General features: G+C 32.0%; 1 long non-coding RNA gene across 1 annotated transcript; it reads left to right on the top strand.

The window, feature by feature from the left end:
- The first annotated feature begins 3,953 nt into the window (after window positions 1-3,953).
- LOC139490423 (uncharacterized) lies at window positions 3,954-5,313 on the top strand. The gene is made up of 3 exons (XR_011656323.1): window positions 3,954-4,349; window positions 4,873-4,951; window positions 5,211-5,313. It is a non-coding gene; the product is annotated as an uncharacterized lncRNA (long non-coding RNA).
- The last annotated feature ends 1,895 nt before the right edge of the window (window positions 5,314-7,208 follow it).

Genomic DNA, 7,208 nt, shown 5'->3' with positions numbered 1-7,208 from the left:
TGAAGAGAGCGGGAGTGGATCGTAACCCTTGGCTAGCGAAGATGCCTTCTCATAACCAGCTGGGATAATGAAACTACAGATCAACATAAAAACAAACAGTAAAAATCAGCTGCCCTGGACTTAAATCAAAAGAACTGTACGAAGACAAAAAAAACCTACCATATAGTCGAAAGATATAAGACGTGGAGAAATCACGGTTACTGAAAGCTAAATACAACTAATAATAAAAGTAATTATGTTCTCATAGACTAAAGTATCAATCAGCACACATCCAACCGATTTGATATTCCTTTAATTAATTGATAACTTGTATAGTGTCGAGATATATTTCACTACTCAGTTCTTGGAGATGACAAAAACGAAATTATCCTCAAGTACTTGAAATACTAAACATAGCTAGACACATATTGAGACAAACGATATAGACAATAGATATAAGAAGATGTGGTATGAGTGCCAATGAGTCAATTCTACATCCAACTCTCCATCAAGTCCCAATTTGTAAATGAAAACCATTATTGGTCAAAAGTATGGCCTTCAACAGGAAAGCTTGGCTCATTCTGAACAGCAAGATATAAAGGGTCCCAAAAATGACTAGTGTAAAACCATTTAAACAAGAAAACCAACGGTCTAATCCACATCAAAACGAGAAACGACTTCTTCTTCACCGCCGCATTTAAATTTTTTGTCTATTTTCTATTTTTAAAAATGCGTTATTAGACAACCATTTAAGCAACTCTCTAATCTACATAGAAACGAGAAACGACTTTTTATTCTTCTCCTCTTTTTCTTCTTCTTCACCGCGCATTAATTTTTTTTGTCTATTTTCTTTTTTTAAAAATGCGTTATTAGACAACCATTTAACCGAGAATAAATTCCGCCAATTAAAATAACGTACACAGGTAAATAAAAATAATTTTGTAGTAAGGTATACTTGTGGAATGGAAATGATATTGTTGTTAATAGTACGAGAACAGAAGTGAAAATTTACCGAAAGCACTTTAAAATGAATAAAAAAAGTTTTGGAAAACACCTGGCAGTAAAATAGCGGGTGAATGCGCGAGCTTGATAGCTTCAAAGGGAAAAGAGAAAAAAGTACCAAGGACGATAGAAGGTGGGTGGGGTGGTAGTAAAAAATCCAAGAAAAAAAGCAACAACTTTGCATGAAAGTAAAATAGAAAAAAAAAAAAAAAATACAAAAAATACAAAATACTTCACAGAACACTACATATTGAGTGACTCGGACCCCACTAAAACATGGATTGACTTCACGTGATCTGGAAGGGTCAGCAGATTCTTCATCACTTGTGTCACTTATCTCATCATGTTGGACGGTGTGGATTGGGGTTTACGGAATAGAGAATAATGAACAAATAGTATAAAGAACATCTTAATGAAAGAAATCAAGAATCTGCTTAAATTTTGGTAAACGATCTTTTATAAGTTATGAGTTATAATTGCATTCGTATATGAAAAGTAGGTGATATGAAGCAAAACATTTTACCCTGAAAAACCCCAAGGAGTCTGAGCATCTGAAAAAAATACTCAGCTTAAATTAACTAGATGAATAAACAAGAAAATGAACTGCAGACATCGTTCTGTCTCCTTCCGTTGATAATAAGACAAATTAACCTTGGTATCAACTGGTAATGATGGATATATCAAGTAAAATATTCAATCAATGTTTTCCTTGACATCTGTTTGGACATAAAATTCCTTTCATGTGGTGACCTGTCTCGCGCGTTTCACCTCTAAATTGATATGCATTTTTCAAGGGGTAAAGGGGTTGATTGTGTCAATTTATTTTCCTTTCTAGAGAGAAATCCTATCGTTTTTATCATCTCAGCCTTTTGACATCCTAATTGGTTGTGTTTTCCTTTATCGAATAATTACCAATGTAGCTTTTTATTATACCTTCAACTATGAAAGCTCATATAGCTACTAAGGTTGCAGCGTTATAACCCATTTAGCTTTTTTTTTTTAAATATTTGTGTTTGAGCGTTCAATATAAAGGTAAGTCCAAGAAAACGCTTTGGACGCGCAAAATTTATATAGTTTTAAAATCATTTCATTATAAAAGCTATGTAATAAATTACAAATTTTGTTTTGTCGAAGGTATAAAGCTCAAGAATGCAAATCATGCTTTGTGTTTTTGGTGTTTTGAGATCTGTGTATATGTTTCAACTTGATGATGTACATGTATGTTCTTGTATATTGATAGTTAATAATAGGACTTGATTCTACAAGTAGAAATTGGAATTCTAATTTTTGCTAATTAAAATCTAGTGCAAATGACAAGTCACATATCTATTGGTAGGAATTGGAGTATCTAAAAGGAAAGTATAATCCTGCCTAAAATCTACGTTACCGTTAAGAGCCGGTATGATGCCATTGTCCTTAATATGCCATTGTATCTGGCCAAACTCTCTTTATATCATTTGTATGAATAAATGAGAATCTATTCGCAAATATTTTTAGCGCTGTTGAATTGAGCTACTACTTTTCTGGACCCAGAATTCATTCATAACTTAAACACACTCTTGACTTTTTATAGACGCCTGTCGATTGTTGCACAACTTATGTTGCCCTTTATCAAACTCCGAAACTGCGATGACGTTGCTTTGCTAAACAAGCCGCTGAAAGTCAACATATCGTAGCAAGGAGGATTTTACCACTGTTTCGTATTTTGGACCTTTATACACAATGATTATTTGGTTATTTTTGTTGTTGGGTTGCTTTCTTTTAGACTTTATGAAACAACATCTTCTTTTATAAGTTTACCATTAGACTGTTGTAGCATTTATTTCAATAGTAGACAATATGTTGATCTTTTTATTTAGAAAGTTTGTAACCTCTTGGTCTTCAACGATGTTGAGATCCCTTTTATTAACAAGGCCATAGAGGTCATATTTAAATTTGATGTTTGACATTGTTTGACATTCTCAAGTTGATAGAAATTATTTTCATGATGACGTCTGATTTAATTGACATATAAGTAAAGATGAAACTTTTACTACGTTTACGAGATGATAGAGGATGTAGATTTGGTTTACAGAATAGAGAAAAATTGTCAAACGAATAAAAAATAGAGAAAAATTGCAATAAAATTAAAAAATAAGGAAAACTGAGGTGCTAAAGTATTAAAAGAATATCTGCAAAAAATACAGTAATAAACTGATTACAGAAAAGAACAACGTCTAGAATACAGTTATTAAGTAAATAGCCAATATGTTTAAAGATATAGATATAGAATAATGAGTGAAAAAAGACAGGAATACAATAAAGGATCCCATGTAACGTGGTCAGCTATACAATTCTTGGTTAGTACATACATATTTACCAGAAATATCGGTGACACTTTTGTCAAGAAAAAAGTATCCTCACAAAGAATATCTAATGGGATTTTGTTAGAAACAAATCAACGTTCAACTTGGTGTATAAATGATGTTAACTTTTCATCGCTTAACCCCTACGCGAGTTAAATTTTATGTACTTTATAATTTACAAATTGCATTATGTCAAACTGTTTCTATAAAGTGTGTCAATTGTCGCGAATTTTTAAATGTAATTTTCTACTTTTATATTCGTCATCTAATGAAATTCAATGACTATAATGGATGAGGATCTAATTACTCTTAAATCAGGCAAAAACATGGCCGCCGAAAGTCGTAAACAAATAGAAAAGCAACACGTGGCTTAATCTTATTTCCAAGCGTTTTAAATTGCACGAAACCAACCTTGATATGTTCATTTGATTCTACCTGAATGGCTATCATCACCTTCCTTTGTTTAGCTGAAGGTTAGTGACATAAACATCTTAACGTTGAAAAGTTAAAAACCTCGAATAAAACGGAAGAAACAAATGACAGCATTGTGCATACATGTATTATGTATTCGGTAATCACATTTGAAGTCAATAACTTTTCACACCTCTTATCATGATCGACTACACTGTAAAAATAGTGCTTAGAATTTAAACGTGTTGCAAGACTTATGTGCTTAGGAAAGTGTTTAATTTCTAAGCATTAAAAACTAAACATGTTTTGGCTCTCAGCACTTCGCACTAAACATGTTTTGGCTCTCAGCACTTTGCAATAAACATGTTGTTGTGCTAAACATGTTTAGCTACATCGTCAAGTATATGAAGCTAAACGTGTTTAAATTCTAAACACTTTCAATATTTAGACACTTTCCTAAACACGTTTAGAATTACAACACGTTTAGGCCGAAGACGGCATGCATACCACGTGCTAATTTTTGAGCGGGAAGAAGAAACAAAGAACCCGAAGTCAAAGGCCACGCTGTTTACTTCTGACCATAACTGACCGTAACTTAACTGTTTCAGAAAGGTAAGGAGTTATAATTATACTGATTTTTATTTTGTTCTGCCAATTTTAAATGATTATTGACAGTGATAAGTATTATTTACAAGTACACTACCGTATAGTCAATGCAGGAGAAGAAAAAGGGGGAACCATCCCACGAAACAAGTACTTGTAAGAGCTTTTAGTGTTCAAACTATCTTGTGTAAAGATAAGAGTTGTTTAATGTTCTATCACGCAAGCTAGCACTTATTATTTTATATATATATATATATATATATATATATATGTTCTTGGAAAGGAGTTTGAGAGGACAATTTTCATTTGGTACTCCTCGGCAGATTATAATGGAACATGAAGGGAAGCGGAATCTGCCGAGTGCATCATTCGCAAAACCAGTGTCATATCGAGTTCATTGTTTAAGTAAGCACTTCCTAAATGCACAATCAACATTTGCTCAAAATAAATAAAAAGATGCTTGTTTTTCTTCAATAGTTATAAGCGGTTGTGCTTTCTTATATTTTTATTGATATGTATTGTTTTATTCTAGATGAGAGAAGTGCAGAGGAAATCATTTGTCTTGACATGCTAAAAGAGGAGATAATGCACAGTAGGAACTATATTGCTAGGTAAGAATCTGAAGTGTATTTGATTTTAAAAATGTCAATATATATTTGATCCAATGAATGATATTTAGCATGAAAAGAAGTTTTATATAAAAAATATAAATTGACTCATCAGTACATTTATGCTTTTATACCACGGTTCTAATGTTGTTATCTTGATCTTAAATCATGCATTTACTTTTTGGTGTTGTTGTAGTTCGTATACTTATATTTTTAGATTAATTCTACTTAGTTGCTTATCATTTTTTTTTCTATCTTTCAGGCCAGTGACCAGTAGTTGGGTACTAAGAAAGGAGAAGCTCTTATTGACTTGTAAAATGAAAACAGGACATTTTCAAATTGTTTTGACTGGTCAATATTATGTAGTATGAAATTCAAAACAGTGTAGCTGTGGCCATTGATTGACCCATCAAAATCATCCATTGACTGGGACAATTTACGTGAACGTTTGTCTGTAACAACCACTGTTCATGACGTACCTACGATAGACATTTAAACTGTGGGTCAACAAAGGTTTCTTAACGCCTTTAATTATAAAATAATTCGAAAAATTAATCAGGAATAACCTTTGTGTTTTGATTTATATAATTGATATAAATCAAAATATCGTGTTATTTCTGATTAATTTTTCGAATTACTTTATTTAGGTGTTGAGAACCTTTGGTGACCCCATAGTTTAAGTGTCTTTAAAAAGTACATAGTGAGCATTGGTCGTTACATACAAACGTTCACCTAAATTGTCCCAGTCAATGAATGCTTTTAATGTGTCATTCAATGGCCACAGCTACACTGTTTTGAATTTCATACTATATGTACGTTGCTATGAATTTATGATTGTATGAGTTTATATTTGATTGTGTTCAATGATTAACTGGAAATAAACAATTACATAAATTCCTTTGTTTCATATGTTGTAATTTTGTTTTTAATCATAGAATTAGTATAATAATAATTTCATTTCAAAAGTTGTAGACTGTTTAATGATTATTTGAAATGAAGAAAAAATGCAATAGTCGAATGTCGACAATTGAATTAAAAAAAATACTCATTCAGATTGAAAAGGTATTAGTCACAATCAATTTGATTTGGAAATTTCAGTTTCTTAGTTTGATGCATTGGCTCCTTTTTCTGATGGTATGAGAGAACCTGTTTAATGGAGAGCTATCCTACGTTTTACAGTCTAGCCTTCCGGAATATTAGTTTATTTGGGGTCTAATGAAGTAACGGCTTATCGCACTAAAACGATAAACATGTTTCTTCACGACCATTTATGGTCTAAACATGTTTACATTCAAAACACTTCACAGCTAAACGTGTTTCCTGACAAAACACTTCAGAGCTAAACATGTTTCCAGACACAACACTTTACAACTAAACATGTTTACAGTCTAAGCACTTTTTAGAAAAACATGTTTCTAGTCTAAACACTTTACATCTAAACATGTTTACAGTCTAAGCACGTTATAGCTTGACACGTTTAGGCTGTTAGCACATTAAGTATTAAACATGTTTAGATTTAAAACATGTCAAAAATCGGTTTCACAAATGTGTTTAGGAAAGTGTTTAGGCTCTAAACACAATTTTTAGAGTGTATATAGCTAATAATATCCATATACTTGTCCATAAAACACCTAGTAATCTTGTGAATTGGTTCATTGTTTCTATTGTTTCTATGATATCCTATATGCTCTAGAGTTGAGGAAATCGTATGCTCTCGATGATATCACATGCTCTCTATGATATCCTATGCTCTCGATCATATCATATGCTCTCGATGATATCCTATGCTCACGAAGATATTTTTGCTCTCGAGGATATCCTATGCTCTCAATAATCTATGCTCTTGATGCTATCCGTTGCTCTCAATTATATCTTTTGCTCTCGGTGATATCCTATGCTATGCAGTCAATGGTTAAATATTAATTTGTTGTTTTACTTACAAGGAAGCTACTGAACAAAGGGTTCTTTATTGTAAAGTTAAAATCAACTCTTCTTACCGACACAATTTATAACATACATTTGTTAAATGATTTAAAATTTGATAAATTCGGGAATTATTAGATCAGCCAATCAAAGATTACCTAGGATTATTTGACTATTATTAAAATGACCCTTTTCGTTATAGTTCTCATCGTGTTTTGGTACTTAAATATCCGTGGCCTTCATTTTTTTTAAAACTTTTAACGTTACTGATGCAGGAAAATCTAGAAAAAAGAATCGAACGCTTAAAATTATAATCCCCGAGACTTTTTGATTAGTT

Source organism: Mytilus edulis, chromosome 9 (genome assembly GCF_963676685.1).
Source record: "Mytilus edulis chromosome 9, xbMytEdul2.2, whole genome shotgun sequence".
NCBI lineage: Eukaryota > Metazoa > Mollusca > Bivalvia > Mytilida > Mytilidae > Mytilus > Mytilus edulis.
The sequence above is the reverse complement of the archived record's forward strand: the minus strand, read 5'-3'. Positions and strand labels throughout refer to the sequence as shown.